The sequence below is a fragment of the Miscanthus floridulus genome, chromosome 16 (assembly GCF_019320115.1).
Source record: "Miscanthus floridulus cultivar M001 chromosome 16, ASM1932011v1, whole genome shotgun sequence".
NCBI classification, from domain to species: domain Eukaryota; kingdom Viridiplantae; phylum Streptophyta; class Magnoliopsida; order Poales; family Poaceae; genus Miscanthus; species Miscanthus floridulus.
In genome coordinates, this window is record NC_089595.1 from 2,124,422 (window position 1) to 2,147,902 (window position 23,481).

The following is a 23,481-nucleotide window of genomic DNA, read 5'->3' on the forward strand; positions in this document are numbered from 1 at the left end:
ATACCTTGCAATATCGGCTTTCATATTCTTCCACCAGAAGAGCTTCTCCAGATCGACATACATCTTGGTACTTCCTGGGTGGATACAATACTTAGAGTCATGACCTTCAGCTAGGATCTCCTCTCGCAAGGCTACATCAGAGGGTACACAAATTCTATCTTTGTACCAATACACTCCCTGTTCATCTTCTCTAAACTTAGGACTCTTGCCTAGCTCCATGAGCTCTCGGATTTCCCAGATTTCGGGGCATTCTTGCTGGGCTTTGCGGATTCGATCTTCAAGATTGTACTGCACTCGAAGCTCATTCAACATTCCCTTTGGTAGGATTTTGAGTTGAAGGTCCTCCATTTCTTGACTCAGCTCTGGTGGTATGGCTTCTGTCATCAGACTATGGCAATAGCCGTTATGGCTCACGGCATATGCGACTACATTAGCTTTCCCTGGGTGATAGTGTATCTCTAGGTTGTAGTCCTTAATCAGCTCTAGCCATCGACGCTGTCTCATGTTTAGATCCTCATGAGTGAAAAAGTACTTAAGACTCTTGTGATCAGTGTAGATGTCACATTTGTTCCCGATCAGATAGTGTCTCCAGATCTTCAAGGTGTGCACAACAGCTACAAGCTCAAGATCATGGGTAGGGTAGCATTGCTCGTCGTCTTTCAGCTATCAGGAAGCAAAAGCTATAACTCTCCCATTTTGCATAAGAACACAGTCGAGTCCCTATCTGGATGCATCATAATAAACCACAAAGTCTTGCTGAATGTCAGGCAATGCTAACATAGGAGTGGTAGTAAGCTTTTGTTTCAAGGTCTGGAAGCTTTGCTCTCACTTGGGCATCCACTCAAACTCATTGGTCTTCTTTAGAAGGTTGGTCATCGGCTTGGCTATCTTGGAAAAGTTCTCAATGAAGCGGCGGTAATATCCTGCCAACCCAAGAAAACTCTAGATATCAGTCACATTGTGGGGTTGTTCCCATTCTTTTACAGCTTCTATCTTGGCGGGATCAATAGCTACTCCCTCAGCAGTGAGAATGTGACCCAAGAAGGTGACTTCTTCAAGCCAAAATTCGCACTTGCTGAACTTGGCGTACAACTAATTCTATCTTAGCTTCTCTAGCACTACTCTCAGATGCTGCTCATGTTCTTCTGCAGTGGCTGAATAGACAAGAATGTCATCGATGAATACCACCACAAACTTATCTAGTTCCTCCATGAGCACCTTGTTCATCATATTCATGAAGTAGGCGGGGGCATTGGTGAGTCCAAAAGACACAATGGTGAACTCATACTTCCCATACCTAGTGATAAAGGTTGTCTTGGGAATGTCCCTAGTCCTGATCTTCATCTGATGGTACCTAGATCAGAGATCAATCTTGGAAAAGAACTTGGCATTCCTCAGCTGGTCTAGTAGATCACCTATCCTTGGCAGCGGGTACTTGTTCTTGACAGTCACGGCATTCAAGTTCCGATAGTCAATGCACATCCTCATGGAACCATCCTTCTTCTTCACAAACAAGATAGGGAAACCCTAGGGTGAAGCACTGGGCCTAATGTACCCCTTGTTAGACAACTCCTTGAGCTATTACTGGAGTTCCTCCAGCTCGTCAACCTACATGCGGTAGGGCCTCTTAGCAATAGGTCCCGTACCAGGCAGAAGGTTGATCACAAATTCCACATCCTGATCAGTTGGCATACCTGGCAGCTCTTTGGGGAACACATCAGGGTACTCACATACTACGGGCACCTCCTTGACTGACTTGGCTTCCAAGGCACACAACATGGAAACTGTCCTGTCAATGTTGGGCTCACATCGGATTACGTGACCACTTGGGTGTGTTATCTCCACATACTACAGTGAGCAAGATATTACTCCCTTGTGTTGAGTCAGCCAATCCATCCCCAGTATGACATCCAGTCTATCAGAGGGAAGCAAGGTAAGATCGGTTAGAGAAGGGTGACCCTCAATGATGATGCTCACTCCCTGACATCTCTTCGTGCATATAATACGACCCAAGGGTGAACTAGTGTCTATAGGCTCCTTACGTGGAGTCACTGGTATGCTATGCTCTCATGCAAACTTGGTGAATATGTAAGAATAGGTAGCACCTAAATCAAACAATATTGAAGCTATAGCACCATGCACAATGAACATACCGTACACCACATTGAGGGCATTTTGGGCGTCCTCTGTGGTCAGGTGGGTGAGGCAACCATGGGCGGCTCCAGCAACGTTCTTGTGCGGTGTACCCTAAACTGAAGCCTATCTCACTGGGGTCAGAGCAGGTGGTGCGGCGTTCTTCATGGGGCAATCAACGACCTTGTGGCCCGGCTGACCACAGCCGAAGCAAGTGAAGTGCACGCTGCCTGTGGTGGTAGGCGTAGCAGTCTTCCACATGCTAGGGCTCTGAGCTGGGTGGTGGTAGTTGGTGGTGTGGGTACCACCTCCATGGCTCGAAGCAGGTGCAGCTCCCTAGACGGCTTGATGGCAAAGCTGCAAGGGCACTTGAGCATGCGACCTCTGAGATGCCAGGGCGTGAGAGATTCTCTTGGACCGATGCTTCTTCTTCTTGTAGAGGAAGTTAGCCTCCAGATGATCCCTCTCCATCATCAGGACCTTGTAAATCATCTCCCAGAGGGTGTAGCAGGTATGACCCAAAAGGGCCACCTTAAGGCATGTGTTTAGACCCTTCTTGAAGAAGTACATCTTCTTCTTCTCGGAGTTTGTCTCACTAAGAGCGTACCTCATCATGCGAGTGAAGCGGTTGGCGTACTCCTGGATCTTCTAGGATCCTTGGGAAATGTTGTGGAACTCTCCTACTTTGGCATCCATCACGCCCTCGGGCATGTGGTGCTCGCGGAAGGCTTCGATGAACTCCTATGAGATGTGCGCGGGGTCAGTGTGAGTGTCATAGTAGCTATCCCACCATGCACGTGTGGCGCTAGTGAGCTGGTGGGCTGCAACTCCAACACACTCCTTATCAGAGCAAGTGGTTAGGTCCCACTTTTGCTCCGTCTCACGCAGCCAGTCCTCGACGGCGATGGGGTCATCATCCGAGCTGTCGAAGGTAGGGGGCCTCAGCTTGAGGAAACCCTCCAACTTCCTCTGGAAGTCATTGAGCGGTCCCCCCATTACAGCGCAGCAGCCCCTCAGCCAGTGTCTCCATGAGACATGTCTGGCGGTCCATCACCTCAGACAGAAGTGGTGGTGGTCGTGGAGCATCATCGTCCCTAGGTGGAGCATCCTCGCCCCCAGGCAAGGCTGCGCCTGGCTCCTCTAGGATGGGCTCCTCCACGTGCTGCTCTCCAGCAGGCGGTACCTCCTCCTTGAGGTTGAGGGCAACTCGGGCGGCAGCATGTCCTCCTCCATGCCCACGACCACGACCACGACCATGGCCAGTGGGTATGGGGGACTAAAAGCGATGGTTCAGACATTCTGAGTGGCAACATGACATCTTTGCTACAAACGTTAGGTTACAAGTTGTTATTAAGTGATTAGATGATTTATTAGCAATTCAATTAATGATTGAATTCTAGCCATACACTCAAACAAAGAAGTAGGAACAACCATAAGAAGCATTAAGATCCAAACATTCATTACATGAGTTTATTACGTGGCAATGTCTCTAGCAGCTACACTAGAAACTCATGGGGAATCATACTACATGTAGGTAGGCTTCAAAAGAGGGACATTCTACTCTAATCCTAAAAGTGAGTCATGTCTCATAGCCACGCAGGGCTCATCATCAACACTACGACTACTACATTATTAGAGCATCACTAGGAAACTAACTCTGACTAGGTGGTGGTGAAGTGCTAGCATCCATCGCCTAGAGCTCTGCATTAGTGTAGTGCATCCTTGAGATGTACTCCAGGGCCTCCTCCAACTGCTCAGTCTTCGAGGCCTCGGGGTAGTTCTCAAAAGGGCATGCTTTCAGATTGAGCTTAGTGGGCTCAATCCGAAATGACTCCTTGTGCGGCCTCTTGCATGACTCAGGGGGTAGGAACTTCTGCATCTCCTTAAACTCCTTTGACTTGCCTGATGTCGACATCAACCCATGCCTAGCTTATCCTATCTGGCCTATCTTTCTAGAACTCTATGTACTTCATGTACTCAATAAGGTGGCACTAGTTGTGAGCGGTGTTAACGCTCAACTAAACCACCTCCCTCTCCAACATGTTACAACGGCTCTCCAGCATCATCTTCCTAAAACCATACCTCTTCTTCATCTCAATGTGGTCTCTTAGGTGCCTCTTCTTGTGCTCAAGGGCATCCTCAAGCTCAAGCACCCTGTAGTCTAAGTAATCATTGCAGAGCCCAAAGTCTCCAACCTTGTCTTTTAGATCTACAATCTCCTCCTTCAGCTTGCTCTCACGTGCCTTATGGTAGGCCTCCATGCAGTCGTAGCCCTCATGCTCCACATGGATGGTCTCCTTGAGTACTCCCTTCTTCTTTTCTTCCTCTAGGAAGGCCTTGTCAGCCTAGAATAGCATGTCCCGGTATCGATGGTTCTACGACTCAACCTCCATGATGTACCTGTCCTGGCAGAGGATGTACTATCTGGACACCTAAAGGCAAGGGCCCTCCTCGACGTAGATAGTCTACTCAGCGACCAAGACCTACGTCCTAGTACTCTAGGTAAGGTCTAGGGCTCAGGAAATCAAGCGGTATGGTCCCCTCCTGAGGTACTCATGAGCGTCATGCATCACACGGCAAAGGGCCGAACACGAAAGGGACTAAACACAAGCTATGATGGAGGTCTCCACCTATAGCTCCTAGAAGGCATGCAGCTCCAACAGGGTCTCACTCGTAGGAACCCTGAGGTGGATGATGATATGGCCCTATAGTCCATCGGGTCCAGGCTCGCCATGACAGACGTACTCGACCTGCTTGGTGGGGACACCAAGCTCCTCAAGGACATCGTAGAGCATATGAGCAAAACCCTGGTAGCTCAGACCATCAACGGGAAGCTTAACTACTGGTGCCATCTACAAATCAGTCCATAAATAGGGAATCAGCAGACTAGAAAAAGATAAGCCATGCATAAAAAGATGCAAGGTCAGTACATATAATCAAAAAAACAAGTTCCACTCCTATTTCTATCGTCCGATCCTAAGTGTCTCGTCCTAGGGTCAAGTATGGCTATGATACCAAACTAAAAAGATCCCGATTTCCTCAAAGGGAAATCCATAGATTCAAAGTATAACATGATAGTCTCAGGTGATCATCCCATCACATTATCAAATAATAGTCGATATCACAGTCATACATCGAATACCTGTCTCAAGAGAGTACAAATAGCAAGGTTTACTCATTATTACATCACCACTTGGCGGAATCACTCAGAGCATGCAACATCTAGAATAGCATCAAGTAGAAGGGCAACGGACATCAACTCCATCTTCTCAACCAAACTTGAGCATAGGAACAAGACCTCTAATCCTCCCAATCGTCTCCCTGGTAGTCGTACTCGGGCTCAGAACTTGTCAAACAACTATCAGTACGATTTGTACTGGCCATTGGCTCCCACCCTATCAGTACGTTTGCTTTGTGGTAGTGGAATGGAAGGGTAGAGAAAAAGACCTATTTGTGGCTATAGTCTCCTATGCGAGTATATCAAGTTTTAATAATAATAATTCATCAAGTTTTAACCTATCTCATCCACACATTCTCCCATCCCATCACAGATATCTCACCACTCTCACACTCTCTAGGCGACAAGGATGACTCCCGCTCATACCTTGCCTCATCGGCCAAAGCCAAAAACTTACACAAGAACCCAGGGGGGAGAGAAGAAATGACTCCACTCACTAATCAAGGGAAGCGTAGGTCATAGGAATGTCCATATTCTAGGATGCGACTATACATATAGATCGATCAACTCTGCTTAGCGTGTACACCTGGAACCACAAGATCACCATCATCGGTGGTGCCCCACCTAGGCTGATACCGACTGCCTCCCAACCTGTATGGTGCCACCCTACCACTCAACCCTGGGCCACCCGAAAGTCCACTGGCACGCTGAGACTGTGAGATGTAGTACCGGGCCTCCAAAGGTCACTACGCTATCTTAGGAGGGTGTAGGCCATACGCCCGTACCTCCCTACACTATCCACTTCCAACCTAATAGTAGTGGCACCATCCTAGCTGGTCGGGTAACCATCCCTCACCCATTCAGGAGCGAGTGGTGTGTACGTAGGGTCCTATGATATGATTCTCTCAACATACTAGTCCTTAGGGGGACTAGATAGGATATCTTCTCAATAGGGGATAACCAACACCCCGTGCCTCAACGGCACCTCCATCCTAGGGCTTCATTCCACAAAGACACTCCACCCCAGGATCTACTCTTCTCACATGCACCCGCCATAGGTACGACTCATAGGGGATGCCCAGGTAACACCCCCTGGCAAGACTCGTCCAATGACTCATCATAAGATCCTGCCCGATCGAGTCAACCCTCACCACACACCCAAAACGCACGCCAAGATCTCCCTATTTGTTACCACATTACTGGCACCTAGTGCCTTAACCACTCATATACAATCCTCCACCAAGCATCACATCACAGATATAATGCATAGTAGAAGCAGTAGCAAGAAGGTAAGCGAGCGTCTAACCTAACAATGGGTGTGCAGGTGTATAGGTTGCGACAAGGTAATGGCTCACAAGTAATTCTACCATACAACCTATCACAGATCGTTTGCATAAAAGTAAAGCACTGACATCTACATTGTAGCATGTCTAATAGGATTCTACGAGGTTGGGTGGGATGTGGCACCTGGTAGGTCATCTCCAAGCTCCTCAATGTAGTTGAGGTCATGCTCCTCAGTCTGTGGCTCCTCTGGGTCTGTCAAACGAGGCATATAGCCACGATAAGCGACTCCTATAGATGATCACAAGAAGCAATAGAATTTCAAAAGATCCAAATGCACTCAAACACAAGCCTATGACATAGAGCTCATTTTTAAAAAAATTTGGGCACTGGTTTCATATTTTTTCTGAGGTCATATGAATTTTCTATGAATTTTCTAAGTTTAAATTATTTTCTAAAAAAGAAAAATAAGAATTTTGAACAGTGAAGGACACATGTCAGCACGTGAATGGACGCGGGAAATACGGTCACTGATAGGTAGGACCCATGGTCAATAGTGACTGACAGGTGGGGTCAGGTCAATGGTCAGTGTTGATCGATCATCGTTGATTGGGCTTGACTGGGCCCAATGGGCAGGGTCATGGGCCGGATATGGGCCAGGCCCAGACATGTGTCACATTGGCAGGCGGCCATGTGGCACAGATGGGCCATTACTGGGCTCGGGTCCACGGGGCTGGTCCATGGTGGACAGCGCCGTGCGGGTCTATGGACCGCAAGCATGGTCCGTGCTGGACCGCGTCCACTTCTCCCTCTCCTCTCTCTGGCTCACAGTGCGCTGGGTGCATGTAGGTCCATGCGAAGGGCATGACTGCCTCCCTTTCTCTCACGGTAGTGCTCTCAGCGGTGGCAAGCTCGGCCGTTCTCATGCTGTGGTAGCTCGGAGGGGTAGCTAAGGGGGTCCACGGCATCGTGAGGTCATGGAGAACTTCATGGTAGGCCAAGGACGGTGACTTGGAGGCTCGAGCGGCCGACGTAGGCGTCGCGGCGGGTGGTGGCAGTGCGGTTCGATGGCAAGGGCACCGGAGGCGTGGGCACAGCTCGAGCGGGGTTTCTACAGCTTCTGGGTGCTCCAACGAACACGTCAAGGGCGTCAAGGTGAGGCAAAAGGGCTCAGGCAAGGCTAGCCATGGCAGCGGTGTCATTGCGGCGATGGCGGGCTGCAGCAAGGCGGCCATGCGCTCAATTGAGCCTAAAGGCGGCTCCTTTTCTCTAATTGGGGTCACAGCAAGGCCACAAAACTGGTCAGCGGGGACCATAAGCCATGGCGGAGTCCGCACCGTGGTAAGGCATGCAGCAGAGCTCTAGCGAGCTCGCGACCATGGTGAACTAGGGCAAGGCGTGGGCTTTGCGCTCATCCATCTACACGGCAAGGTGCACAGGGTCAAGGCGAAGCTCGATGGCCTGGTCTCGCCTCGCGAGGCGGCCAGAGTCGGTCGGGATGGCCACGACATGGGCATGAGTGCGTGGTCGCATCAGCGTTGCAAGGCGACTAGCAGCTCTAGGGCTTCTCTTCTCCTCCCATCTATCACGTGACGTGTCCCTCGATGAGGCAAAGCTTGTCAGGGCACTCGTTCTACCTCTACCAGATGGGTGCGAGTGAAATAGCTCTACCATGGCTATGCTTTAGCCATGGTGAGTGCGCGTGGTGCTTGTGCAAGGCGCCGGTGTTTCCAAGCTCTAACGGCTTGGGCAGGCCAGCTCTTTGCCTATGCACGTGCGTGCATACGTGTGGGTGTGCATGATGGCCAAAGGTGAGGCCTTTAGGTCTCCTAGGTTGGAAGACCATATCAAAGGCCATGGTGCAACGCGAGGGCATGCAGAGACATTCGATGGGGGCTCACCGTGGGCTTAGGGCAGGTAGGATGGTGGTGCGGTGGCGAGGCAAAGCCATGACGAGGCGATGCAGTAGCCGATCAGGCGACGTCTCCTGTAACACCCTAATGTTAAGCATTGCATTTAGCACTTGCATTTCATGAGCACAAGCATCATTCAAGCATTCATGGGCATGAGCATAAGAAGTTTCATATCATTCACTTTATCTTTATCACATGTGATGTTGCTTATATACATACATATGCTTGTGATCATGGGTGACCAATGTGAGAAATGGTTGTGAGGTCACAAAACACCTTAGGCATACTTAGGAGGGTACATGGAATAAGTTTGGTATTCATGACATGGACCAAAACAGCCCCCAAGTCATAGTTGTTCTAGAAACTCCAATTTTCATGATCCTACTTTGACCAAAGTTGAATTATAGCATAGAGTGTTTGCATGGCAGTGCACCCATAAGCAAAGTTGTAGTAATTGACTAGAGTAACAACTTTTATTTTTGGGCCAAGACCTAATTCAGTGCCTAACATAGTCCAAAATAGCTCCAAAGTAGCAAAGAAATACTATTTTTGGACTTGGAGAATTTGCTGAGTCCTAAAGCCATTTACAGTTTCAATGTGCCTCACTTGGGAGCTTTGTAACTTGCTAACCATTGAGAATTAGATGATGGTTCCTAAATCAAAGTTGGAGATCTCACATTGCTCTACAACTTTCACTAATACAATTTTTGCTAATTACGAACGGATTAGGAAATAGAGGTGGAGGAAGATGCATTGTCAGATGGCCTGATGGCCGCGAACGCCGCGCGCGTCGTGGACGACCAGCGCAGGCCACGCGCACCGCGTGGTAGCTGTACGTCGGTGTTGGCCTAGCTGGTTGGGCCGAAGGGGAGTAAAGAGGGAGGCGATGTCGCTGCTCCCTCCATTTCTCGCTCTCTCACCCTTGCTCTGCTTCTCTCTCGCCCGCAAGCGAAACTGAGCGCCGTTGTCGTCGCCGCCATGAGCTTCGCCAAGCTCGCACGCAGCCATCACCGCTCCATTTCCAAATTGCCCACGCTAATAGCTCCGCCTTGCTCCGCTCTACCGCCTCGACCCAGTAAAGCTACCGTTTGAGCCTAAGGTAAAGGCCTACGGCCGTTTCTGCCACCGCGACATCACCGGAATGCCGCCGCACTCTCGGCTCGCCATGGCCAAGCTACTCCACTACATCTCTCACCTTCCTATCATCTGGTCCATAGTTGCCTTAGGTCACTACTGCTCAGGCTGGAGCTAGGGTTGATGCTACCGCACCGTCACGCGGAAATGCAGCGCCGCTCCCACTGTGCCCACCATGGCCGTGAGCTCTAGCTTGCCGCGGCCAACAGTCCCTAGGTGTCGCCATCCCCCACTTGAAGATGTTTATGCGTAGCCATGAATGCTAGCTCCTACCTTGAATATGGAGACCCACCTCTCACCGCCGGTTCGCCGAAACAGCAAGTGCCGCCGCCATGCGCTGGGCGCCGCCGTGCCGCCATGCACGCGGTCAGGCTTCCCCATTGCTTCACTGTGGCCATATCTTGCTCTAGAGCTGTGCTAGGGCACCGTATAGGTAGAACCAGCCTCGCTGGAGCCTTCCATGGCCGAAGGCGGCCGATGCACCACTGTGCGACCACCGCTGTCTGCCATGCTTGCCGGTGAGCTTGCTCCGGTGAGCCATCGACCCAACCTAGGGTAACCCTGGGTGCGGGTTGACGTGAGGAACATGATGGAGGTAACCTCATCGCCGAAGACCTCACCGATGGTGAGCTATCGCCAGTCAACCTCCGTCCTCTATTTTTGTTTCACTGACAAGCAGGCCCCGTTGACCGCGGGCCCCATCTGTTAGTTTGTGCGTTCTTTGATTTTCTTATTTTTTCATAGATTTGAATACATGTTTCAAAAATTCATATCTAGAGCTAGGAGTGTCCAAATTGAGTGAATAAAATTTTGTTGGATTCATAATGAAGTGTACTATTTGATAAAAATATGAAACTTACTGTTTGGGGGTATTTTTCTAGGAGAATTAAATTGAGCTAGATAAGTGATTTTAAAGTAGTTTATATCTTGTAAAATGCATAACTTGAGCTAGGAAAGTGATAAAATTATGATTCTAATTTTGCTGATCTTGTGTTGACATGCTGTAGCTAATGAAAATACTAAACCTACATTAAGCATACTTGGTATATGGTCTTCCTATTTAATCTTAAATAATTGCTAGTTTCTAGTGAAAATAAATGGGGTAAAAATACATAACAAATGATCAAGCAAATTTTTACATAGTGATATAGTGCTAGGATGAATGTAAGAAAAATAGGAAATCTATTGTTTGACACTTTTCACTAGGCTAAACTATTTTTGCTAAAATAATCCTATGCAACTTGTCATTTTTGTAGAGATGGCTATTTTATCCAAATGGTATGAAATTTGTATAGTAGACTTTTGGGGTCATATGTAGGCTACTGTAACTTTCTCAGAATTACTGTGCACATTAGATATATATTCCTTATTTCACCTTAGTGTCCAAATAAATTAATAAATACATTTTAATAATTTATTTGGGCTTGACCATTATGTTTTCTAAAGTGTATATGATGTCTATGAACTGTTGGTACCATTGGTTGTACCCAAATTTAATTGCTTGTATGCAGTGAAATATTAATTGCTCTATAATTCAATTTTAGTGACTGTTTAGGAAAGTTTCTGTTGTTAAGTAAATTGCATGGGTAAAATGATGTTTGCTGTAAATCTTGTCAATAATAAAGTTGTAGATAACTTACTTATGTTGCTTATGTCAAATTTTCATGACAATAGGCCAAATGGTTTGAGAGTTATAGCTGCTATAAGTTGGTCTCCAGAAATGCTTATTCTCTGAAATTTCTGGACAGATCTAGGAAATTGCTTTGTTTGACCTTGATAGCCATTGAATAATCTTGAGATGACTACAAGAAAGTTGTAGGCAGTTTTATAAGCTTTCCAGAAAGTCAAATATCATAGTATTTGGTTGAGTAGAACTCCAGATATGGCCAAAATAAGTAGCTGCTGTTTACAGCAGGAAAGGACTAAGTCAATTATAATTGTTTGTCTTATGTGATGCTTATGTAGATGCTTAGGCTAATTGAGATTAGTTGTTAGCTGCAGGTTCTAAGCCTCTTACTGATGATGAACAACTTTACCTTAGGTTACTAGAACTTGGTGAGTGTATATTTCTTGTACTATAGAAGAGATATGCACCTACTCAGTAAAGATCAACTAGAAGAAAGTTATACATTTACTTGGTCAACGAATGTTAAACTTATCATACATCTTGCGGATAACCATTCTCATGCGTATACAATTTATCATCTCATCTCATCTCATCTCTTATGTATTCATGATACTCATTTGTGCATATGCAAGCAATAGGTTCCCCGGAAGGAGTGACTCTACTCGAGTTCGAACCCGAGCATCAGGAGGAGCAACAGGCAACCCAGGAGCAGGAGGTTCAGGCGGAAGGAGTCAACATGGAAGATCTTCCTAAGTGTCCTGACCACCAACCTTCCTCATTCTTGAAAGGCAAGCCCCGGAGCATTATAAGCCTCCTATGTTTTTATAAATATCACTTGCGTCCTTTATGTTTAATGCATTAGGTTATAGGAGTTGATTGGAAACACTTGCTGCATATATTTTCTTGTCCATACAAATATATCTTGAATCCTTTATAGGTCCAGGATCGAATATATGCTTAGCTATGCTTAGTTCGGTAGAAGTCGGGTGATTTCCTATCACCTGCAAGATATAGGTAGATATCTAATCACGGTTGACTATAATTGCTATCGTGGAAATAACAATGTGTTGATGAATAAAAAGGAGACCGAGCGGGATTGTGATAGAGAAGCAACAAGGCATGGAGGTCTTGGTGCCTATTTATCCCCGTCTGTGTCAGTTAAGGACCGATTCGCTGTACGTCCTCATGTCATGTTGAACGCATGCCTAGCACTTAGTTGGCCATATAAGTCGTTCTGACCGTGAAGCCGAGTAGGTCAACTCAGGCCGGGACCCGGTAAGTGAAAGTGCACACACTAGAGGTAGTAAGGATGTATGGGAAGCCAGTGGCGTGAGTCCAATGCAGGCCGAGCCTAAACTTCCTAGCAGACTGGTAGTATCCCTGAGGGTGCGGTGCTGATCGAACCCACGACTGTACCTGAAGTGTACCAAAGGTGACCCGATGCGACCCCGACGGGGGAAGTATGGGTTTGTGTTAGGAATAACTCTCCAGCTGGTTGGAATTGATTTGAGTCGCCGTCTCTCCCGGATAGTGAGAACTTGACTGAGTAGCGGCAACGTAGCATTAGTTGATGGAACTTGATGGTTATGATGATGCTCAAATTATTATACAGGATATGGTTACTAATGCTTGTTAGCTTAATCAAGTGATTGCTCTAGTATAGGTGCTAATCTAGAGATGCTTAATTGAATATGTATTCAAATTGATGCTAGAGGTACTAAATCTCCAAGTTATGTTACTTAAGCTTTTATGCAAAATGTTGTCAAGCTAACTCCACCAATAAAGCATTGCATACTCCTTGGTGTCATATTATTTCAAGTTTATGATGGGTAAGTCTAGCTGAGTACATTCTCGTAATAAGAGTTTATTCCCTTTTGTTGCAGATGACATGATGTATCATGGGTACTATAAGAACTGCCTTCATCCTACCATGTATAAGGACTAAACCATGGGGCATGGTACCCCTAAGATATCCTCTCTGTTCTGCTTTTGCTAGAAATGACCGTGGTACTGGCATGTATTTGAACTAAGTGTGATGTTGATGTCAAACTACTTTGCTTCCGCTATTTAAACTTGGTTTATAATAACTATGTGAACTCCGATGTATGTGAGATATTTGTGAACTATGATGTAACATGTGACTGGTTATGTTGAATCATGTACGATCTTGGTTTGTATGTTGGTTTGTTTGAGATCCTTCATGATTTCATCGGACTACCGGGTTTATATGGGCTCAAGTATGATAGTTTGATCGCTTCGGTGTTTGCTATTGTACTTGTGCTCTTATAAATTGTATGGTTCTGTTACATCTCCGGCTCCAACAACGTCTCCATGACGACGATCCGCTCCGGTGGGCAGCGCTGCTCCCCCCTTCCTCCTTCTCCCTTTTCTGGCTCAGCGTGGCTGGTGAAACCGCTAGCGGTGGTGGGGTGGATGGGACAGGGGATTGGGCACCGGAGAGGGGGTTTTATACCTTGAGCTCACCCATGGTGGGTGGCGGATGGTGGGGAAGGCAGAGGGGACACATGTGGGGTGATCGGGAGCTCCCAGCTAGGGTTTTGGGGTTCGGAAGGAGTGTGTGGGTGGTTGGTGCCTCCAATTGGGAGTGTCGGCCGGTCTAGGGCGCGAGTACGGTGGTGGCGAGCATGACAGAGGTGCAGGCCATGGCGACGACGTCACCTCGTCATGGCGTGAGCTGGGGTAGGCGGTGTGGCGTGGATTGGTGATGTGGCGTGCATCTGTGCGCGTATGGGCGAGGGGTAGGGGCATGGACGGCTAGCGTGGCGAGTGACGGGCGCGGTGCTTTGCTCTGCTTTGCCTAAATCAAAGAGTAGAGCGGGGGTAGGGGATGATAGGTGGGGTCCACCTAGCAGTGGCAGGGGTGAAGGTGGGTGGGGCTTGTCGCGATGCGGCGGTGTGACATGGGCTGCTGGCTGGGCCGGCTCGGCCTCATGCTGGCACGGGCATGGGGCGACGGGGCTGGGCTGGCTTCTGCAGCTGGACTTCTTTCCCGTTTTTGATTTTGTTCCTTTTTCCAATTCCTTTTCTATTTCTATTTCTATTTCTATTTCTATTTCTATTTCTATTTCTATTTCTATTTCCATACTACTCCTATGCATGTATATATGTGTTGCCAACATATATACATCCTAGTGGGGTCCACCAGAGGCCATCTAGGGTCCTGGGGTCCAAGCCAAGGGTTGGCAACTCAAAGACACAATTTATTTATAAAAGTTGGATTGATTTGATTACATCACATAAAATCATGAAGAAGCAACTCACAAGTTGAATTAAATGCAAAATGCTCAACCATGCTAACTTGGTTCTACTTGTGCAACTACATGGGTGGTTTCCTAGTATGCAAACTCACCATGCATGGGTTTTGTTAAAAAAATTTTAAGTTCAGATTTTTGGGTATTGGAAAACCTGGGCTGTTATAGTCCTCCCCCTCACAGGAATCTCATCCCGAGATTTAAGGTGAGACGTACCTTTCAAAGAGGTAGGGGTAAAGCATCCGAAGTTCTTACTCTTTCTCCCAAGTAGCTTCTCGTTCAGTGTAGTTGCTCCACTGAACCTTGCACATAGGTATGATCGTGCTTCTAGTTTCCTTCTCGGCTCTATCAAGTATCTGTATTGGGTGCTCCTTGTACTCTAGAGTGTCCTGTATATCAAGTGCCTCTGTAGGTATTTGCTCATCTGGTAGCTTCAGGCACTTGCGTAGTCGGGATACATGGAATACTAGGTGCACTCCGGTCAATTCCTCACGTAGTTCCAACTTGTAGGCTAGCTTGCCAACTCTCTAACAAATTCGGTAAGGTCCTACATACCTTGGCGCCAACTTCCCTTTCACATGGAACCTGATGGTGCCTCGTAGTGGGGAGACTTTGAGATAAACATAGTCCCCAACTTCAAACTCAAGGTCTCTTCGTCTTTTATCTGCGTAACTCTTCTATTGGCTTTGAGCAATTCTCAGATTCTCTCGCACTTCCTCGGCCGCTCTCTCCCTCACGAGTGTCGCCACTCTCTCCCTCATGTGTGCCCTTCACTATCTCCGCGCGCAACCCTAAGCCCGGGCCTACTAGAGGCCGTGTGCCAGCAGCGGAGGCCACGCGCGACCTGGCGAAGCATGGCGGCGGCGGCCTGAAAATGTGTAAGCATTCTCACCTCCTTGTGGAGGTTGCATGAGTTTATTTATAGAGTCAAGAATAGCCCTTGATGTGGCAATACAAAGGCAAGACTCAATCTGAGATTGATTGTTACAATCAGCCCTAATATACAATATGGTAACGCATACAAAAGATATTTACCATCTATGACTATCAATCAATCTCGGATCTTTATCATGCTGATTTACATGATGGGAAGTTTCCGTTTACATGCCCCTTCAATCACAGCTTACCTAAGTTGAGGTTGCCTCTAAATTCCAATAGTCTAACTCATAAGGGTTTTGTAAATCCATCAACAATTTGATCTCATAAAGATATAAGTCTGATTTCCAATAACTTGCTTGCTACCCTTTCTCGAACAAAATGATAATCAACTTCAATATGTTTTGTTCTAGCATGAAAAATAGGGTTAGAACACAAATTAGGTGGCATCAATATTATCACACCACAAACGCGCAGTTGGAGGCTTTGAATTCCTAACTCATTGAGTAGAGAGTTTGTACCCATATGGTTTCTGTAGTAGCATTAGCCATGGCTTTGTACTCAGCCTTAGTACTTGACCGAGACACAGTAGGTTGTTTTCTCGCTGTCCAAGATATAAGATTAGTTCCCAGAAAAATAGCAAAACCACCAGTTGACTTTCTCTCATCAGGACACCCAGCCTAGTCTGCATCAGAGTATGCACTAACAAGAGTAGAGGGCGAGCGCATTATCTTAAGTCCATAACTTAAAGTACAACTAAGTTCAAGAGGTGCGCGTGAACGACTAGTTGACACAGGATAGGGGAGCTGATAACTAGTTGACAAGTGAGGGACCAACGGAGCGACCACGATCGTGGCAATGGCCGCGCGTCTTGCTGGTGGATGCATGACTAGACGAGCGGCCACCAGAATTGCGCCCACGTGACACTACGTGCACGAAGGAGTTCGAGTAAGAACCATCATCCTGGCGGATCTCCTAGCATTGGTCGTAGTTGAGGAGGAGAGCAAAGAGTTCGGCGACGCTGATCGGATTTGATCAAGCCAAGACGGCAGAGACCACTGAGTCGTACTTGCGGCCCAGTCCCATAAGGATATGTACGAGACAAGTTCCTCATCATCGAGGGGTTTGCTGGCCGAGAGCATCTCATCACCGAACGATTTCATCTTAGTGAAGTAATCCGTGATGGGTAGATCGCCCTTCTTAGCGGTGGCAAGGGCGATCCATGTGTTGACGGTCCGCTTGAGGTTGGGAGGCACACATCTCGTCGTGGGCTCTCCAAACCTGCACCGACGTCTCAAGCGTCTGGACACCGGCCATGACTCGTGACGTAAAAAGATAGCTCAGGAGTTGTTGATCTAGAGCAGTATACCGAGCGTACTCGGGATTTGGCTTCTTGATCACCTTATCAGCCGCTTTTTCCTCGATGTGTCGAGGTGGCGCCTGCATGGTTCCATCAAGGTAACCTTGGAGCATGGCACCACGGATGGCCGGGAGAACCTCCACATCAAAGTAATTGGTTTTGGTGAGTTTCTCGGTGGTGGGTGGAAGATTGAGGGAGGTTGGCAAGGTGGTGGATGAAGAACTCGACATTGTGGGCGACATTGTGGGAGGTGGCTCTTTGATAGCATGAAAATGTGTAAGCGTTCTCACCTCCTTGCGGAGACCGCATGAGTTTATTTATAGAGTCAAGAATAGCCCTTGACGTGACAATACAAGGCAAGACTCAATCCGAGATTGATTGTTACAATTAGCCTAATATACAATATGCTAATGCGCACAAAAGACATTTACCATCTATGACTATCAATCAATCTCGGATCTTTATCATGCTAATTTACATGATTGATTGCATGATGGGAAGCTTCTCCACGCGAGTGACAGTGGGTCTGCGAGGACGACGACCATGCGTGGTGGAGACGGATCCACGTGCGGCGGAGGTGGATCCACGCGCACTGGGAGTGGATTCACACATGGTGGCTGTGGATCCACACGAAGCGGCGGCACCGGATCCGAGCGCGACAGTGAGGAGGGTGACGGTGGTGGCAAGGTTGGGATCCGGCGAGGACGGTAGTGCCAGTGAGTGACGATGCAGGGTCGCAATGGTGGCGGCTGCGTTGGTTGACGCAGGCTTTTTTGGGTTTTTTGTTTGCTGTGATTCATTTCCGAAGCCTCATGAAATTTTTATTAACGCAGGCGTAGATGTTGAGGCGGATGTGCTGCCCATCTGTGTAAAGCATTTTTGACCGCATGAGAAAATTGATGGTGTGCTAGTGTATCTACCCTCCTCTCTTTTATCTAGTTTCCCAAGTGGGCAATTAGGATTATTCATTCTAACATCGCAAACTATGTATGGAATGATAATGTAGGAGCACATAAGTTTCATTTGGCTAACTAGGAGAGTATCGGTATGTTAAAGGAGTCTGGGGGCTTAGGTATCCCCAATTTGAGAGATCTCAATGGGTGAGTGGGTTCCTTCTAGCTTCCTGGATTAAGAGATACAATATAGATAGCCATAAGATGTGGAGGCAGCCAGTGGATCATAAGTATGATACTGAAAGCCCCAATATTTTCTGTAGTTATACTGTTGCGGCTTCTCAATTTTTCAAAGGTGTGAGATTTGGGCAGCTTCTGCAACAAAATGGGGGTTTAGGTGGAAAACAGGTAATGGAAAGAAAGTTAAGTCGTGCGAAGACAATTGGCTAGGATCATCTAGTTTGGCTACTTAATTATGGGAGATCTATATGTTTTTTTTCTTGACCGTACTGGTACGTTTTTTTTATTAAGAGGAGGTAGAGTCTGTTAGTACATAATGACAGTAATCCAAGGGTTACCGCTAACACAAACAATGGCGGAAACAAAAGTTTCTAGACTATGAAAATACAAGGTTTGGCGACGCCAGAAGCAGCAACCTCAAGTACCTGAACCATAGAAAAAATAAGCGGGCTATAGCGGCCGGAGAGGTTTGACGCTACGCTATTGCTCTTTGTGCCGCTATGCCAACTTTGACCGCTGTTATGAGCTATAGCACCGCTAAGTTGCATAGCTTTAGCGTTAAAATAGTGGCACTATTTTCATATTTGCCTACTTATTATTTACGTACTAATTTAATTAGTTATTTCCTACTTATAATTTGCTACTAATTTGGTATTTTGAACAATTAAAAACTAGAGTTTCATGAACCATGTTGTAACATTATATTGGTAATGTTACCTAGACTTGTAGAATCTTAGAAACGTATTTGTATTCATCGAATTTCATATTTGACAAGTTTTTTTTCAGCAATTACTGGTGTTTTTCATGCTTATTTTATAAAAACGTTATCTGTCGTAGTTCGTAGCTGCTGAAAAAAGTTACCGCTATTTTAAACTATGGCCTGAACCCCATAATCTACACTCCTCTGCAATGTTCCGGACGAGAGCGAACTCTGAACACTGACGACTGTGATGTCCTCTCGTTTCTATCTTTCTAGAGCTTCCAGGCGACTACAGTAACCAAAGAGTCGAAACCCTTGATGTTCTCGATATCATTTTCCTGGATTGCAGCCACCATGACCAGAAACAATCATGGTTCTGTGGAGAAGAACGAGGCCCCAAACTCCTCTGCTGAACACGCAGCTCAAAATCAAATGGTTGATCTCCTCTGGTTCCTGATCGCAAAGCACGCAGGAGTCGGTGCCCTGTAGCCCATGTCGACGCCGACGAGCATCCGTCCAGCAGGGCCTGTGCATGGCCAACCACAGGAACTGCTTCACACTTCCAGGGGCGCTGACCTTCCAAAGTTGTTTGTTGTGCTGCAGTCCTGTGGGGCTTAGGTCTTCCGCAGTGTTGGCCTTGAGTGATGCCTAAAGAAGAGAGAGGGTATTTAAACATCACTTCTACCGCTGCAGCATACGATGCCAAATTTGAGTGGTGCTCCAAAAACTGGGAGCGATGAAAGTGTAGGCAGCGGTTCCAACTCATGCAGCAGACAGCAAAAACAGGAGAAGGGACATGCATGGTGAAGAAAATGGAGAGAGAACACAGGACATGATGGGCCCAAGAGTGATGCCAAAAGTGATGCTTCAAGCACAAGAAGAGTGACTTCTATTTCTATACATGGGGCCCATTCTTCAGTTTTCTGGCATCACCACGCTGTGGAAAGCCTTACGGAAATTAAAGAACACATTATGTTTTCACTTTTCAGCAAATCCTATGAAAGGACATGAACTCACTTCTGATGAAGATAGCCATGATGATACAAGGGTGGGGGTGTCTGCCTAACAGAGGAGAGAAAGGAGTTCTCTTCAGAACTGAAAGAGCTGATTGCTATGGCTACAAGCCCAGCAAGGATTTGTGGCTAGAACAAGTGAAGACCAAAGGTGAAAAGTGGCTGTTCCAGACGGCGTGCAATTGGGAGGAGAAGGCGATCCCAGAGGAAATGGCCGAGCTGATTTCAGAACGTGAGAGCTTTGAGGAGGCCAACAGCTCAGAGAGGTGGATCAACTTGATGAGAGCAGCACCAGCGCAGGCTAACAGAAGTGTTGGTTTGAGAAAAAAGTGACCGTCCACATAAGCTCAAGAGGAGTGAAACCACTAATTACAAAAACACTTGTATCGTTGTCTGGACCCACAAGCTTAGTTCTTCCATAGAAACAAGTAGCTCTGTTCACTTGCACTCTCTCTCGATTCACGAACCATCTGTCACCATGCCTCCGCTTTTATCCTCACAACATGTGTCTAGGTAAGGGCGTGTTTGATTCACACCTCCTAAAGTTTAGTCATCTAAACCAGCTCCTAAAGTTTAATCACCCCTTGTTTGGTCTGTTGGACTAAAAGAGATTAAAAAAGGCCTTTTAATCCCTTTTAGTCAAGGTGTTTGGCTACAAAGTGACTAAAAGGTGAGGAACCTGACTAAAAGGTGAGGCACTTGACTCTGTACTCTGTAGTTACCCCATTTCTCCGCATGCTCAGATTGGCTGCTACTTCTAACACCAGATTCAGTGGCAAAATGGATATATCTAAAACAGTAGTACCAGGTACACTAGCTAGTTATGTACTAGTTTGACTCCCTCAGTATATTTGGCTTCATGTACGATCTCCTACTTGGGCGCCTCTTTGTTAGTTCTTACTTAGTAGTTACTTATATGTTTGTTTTATGTCAAACGACTGAAGGGATCAAGAGCTGTCAGAGAAATGTTCATCACAAGAGTGCGCGATGGGTTCAAAAGACTCCGAAGTCTCAGCTAATACTGATAAAAACAATGAAGATGGGGAGGATGGTATTGTTTTTGACTTTTTATAACTTTCTTGTGCTATTGAACTTGTGGACACAGCTCACGGGAAATTGAGATCGTGCATTCCTCCTTTGATGCTTGCAGATTGGGAGGCTATTGCGGATAGTGGCGCCCTTGATGACACACTAGTGCTCTCTCCTGAGCAAGAAGCTAGAGTATCTTCTTGCAGCTCCTCAGAAAAAAATAGCACCCCATGTTCAGGACCCAAAAGGAGGTGGAGGGGCTCATTTCTTTACAATAAGAGTGTTCTGTACAGTGACCAGTGTGGTTCGGAAAGAGAGTTGGATGACAAACAGTCTAGTCCTCAGGTTGGATCAAAGGATCATGTGAATGGGCCAGAGAACAATGCTGTTACAGGTATTCAAGATACCATTTTTATATGCATGGTTATATTGTTCATGCTGAATTTTAAATGGAGGACTTCATTACTTAGCTTGGCCTTGTAGCTGCTGCACAGTTTGGGACAAGGCATGTCCTTGTTTTATATGACTTTTCACCAAGCACGCGGACAACAGGAAAGGATTTTTGAGAAGTTTGGGGATCACGGAGTTGCCATTTGCTGGATTAATGATACTTCTGCACTTGCTGTTTTTCGGACTCCATCAGCTGGTAATTTGGTTCTTGCAGCTATTTGGAACTTTGCTTGTGTATGGTACCATCGTAGCACATGATGTTCTGACATCAGTTATCTGAGATACGATGGATTAGACAAGTATAGTTATCTGAGAGAAGAAACTTGTGGGTTACAATGATAGGTGGTCTCACCATAACTCCACCCCTAAAACCTGAATAAGTTCTGTCAGTTTGTTTACAAGTCATTTTGTCTACTCATTCTGTGAGCTTGTGGAACATTGCATTTTGCTGTGTTTCATGGTTTTTTCAACTTTAATATTTTGCTGGTATTCCATTCTGTTAGGCTAGAACTTGATGGAGATGATATTAACAGTGAAGCCATCCACTGATGCTGTTGTTGTAGCTTTGGTTCCATTTATTCTGACCCCTTTATTCTTTCAAATTGACATGCAGCTAATGAGGCTCAAGCTTGCATACCTCCAAGATACAAAGTACGGTCACTGAAGCAGGATGATGACCTATTGACAAAAATAGATGGTAGAGGTAACACCTTGTGTCTTGTGATGATTCCTTTCTACTTGCTTGCCTCTCTTTGCATGCTTTGTGGATTATCACATCTTAATTATCTGGTCTTTTTAGAATTGCTGCACACTGTGTTCTAAGTTGCTCTCGTGTCTCGCTGCAGACCTAGATCCGCCCAAGCTGAGACCAAAGACATCTGCAAGAACGGCTCAAAGGCTAATTGCTCATGGGATGGGATTGAAGCAGTTCACAAACTTTGGGTCTGACGAGTTGAAGAAACAGGAGGGAGAGAGGAAGAACAGAATTGCCGCTAGACAAGCAATGCGTGATGAGGCTTGGGGTCCAGATTGATGGATAACATACCACGATGGCTGGTTGCGCACACGTCACGTCTGCGAGTTTGTTACACGGGTGTTTTAGATGCTTGTACTCTTTGCATGGTCAAATGTTGATTGATACGGAGGGATCTGAGAGCAGATGGTAGCAAGTGTGCCATGTGGCCAATGGATATGTAAAAAATATTATCAGTAATCTATACGTATCTAGCATGTGGTTTGCATATTTTTAGTCTTTGATTTTATAGAAGACATGGCAGCCATTTAAAGTAATGATAATTTGTTCATGATTATAATCGAGGGTAATACAACTTGCAATTTTTATGTGAATTTTGACCATTCGTTATACAAGGATTTGATACATTAGACTGTTCATAATTTTATGGCTTGATAATTTTCATTAATTTGTATGCCTATTACAAGGTCCAGGTAAGTCTAGCATTGTTAGCCTTGAACTGTATATAGGATGCCGCATGTGCATTTCCACTAGTTTAATATAAAAATCCATATATTTGTTCTAACATAACATATTCATGGTCATTTTCTATGTTACAACTTACAACAAGCAATCAGATTGCACTGAGTACAGTTCAGTATCAAGTTCATGAGACATCATGAAAAAAAGGGGTTAAGTAAGCTAGATGACACATCTCATCATGCCCAGGCCCAACTATAATTTTTATGTGATAGTTTTGTTTTTGGCCCTCCATGAGCATCACGTCTTCATACCAATATTAATTAAGAGGCAAAAAAGGGGCTGAAACTATATTACAATCGTGGTTAGGTTCGCTGGACACCAACCACATCAAGTCCAGATTCATTCTGTGGTCAAACATAGTATTCTTTGCAGTGCAGCTATGTACATAGAATGCCAACTAGCATCATTATGAGTTGTTCTTCCACTTACCTACCTTAAAGATCCACAACTCAATGTTGGCTCACCCTCCTTCCTATTTCACATTCGTTGTATTAATAATGCAATCTATATTTCAAATCTGCAGTATCTACAACATTAAATGAGCTAGGCGTTACACATTATGAGTTGTTCTGCCACTTGCCTACCATAAAGATCCACAACATGATGTTGGCTCACCCTCCTTCCTATTTTACATTCTATGTATTAATAATGCAATCTGCATTTCAAATCTGTAGTATCTACAACACTAAATGAGCTAGGCGTTACACATGATGTTAGCTCACCCTCTTTCCTATTTTACATTCTGTGTATTAATAATGCAATCTGCATTTCAAATCTGCAGTATCTACAACACTAAACGAGCTAGGCGTTACACTATCTGTTAGATCTTGAATAAGATTCTTTGAGTTGTTCCTTACCAAACAACGAGTCAATTTCTAGCCTATGGT

At 46.0% G+C, this 23,481-nt stretch overlaps 1 pseudogene; it reads left to right on the top strand.

Annotated features, from left to right (window-relative positions):
- Positions 1-20,607: 20,607 nt before the first annotated feature.
- On the top strand, positions 20,608-22,132 carry LOC136510141 (uncharacterized; annotated as a pseudogene).
- The last annotated feature ends 1,349 nt before the right edge of the window (positions 22,133-23,481 follow it).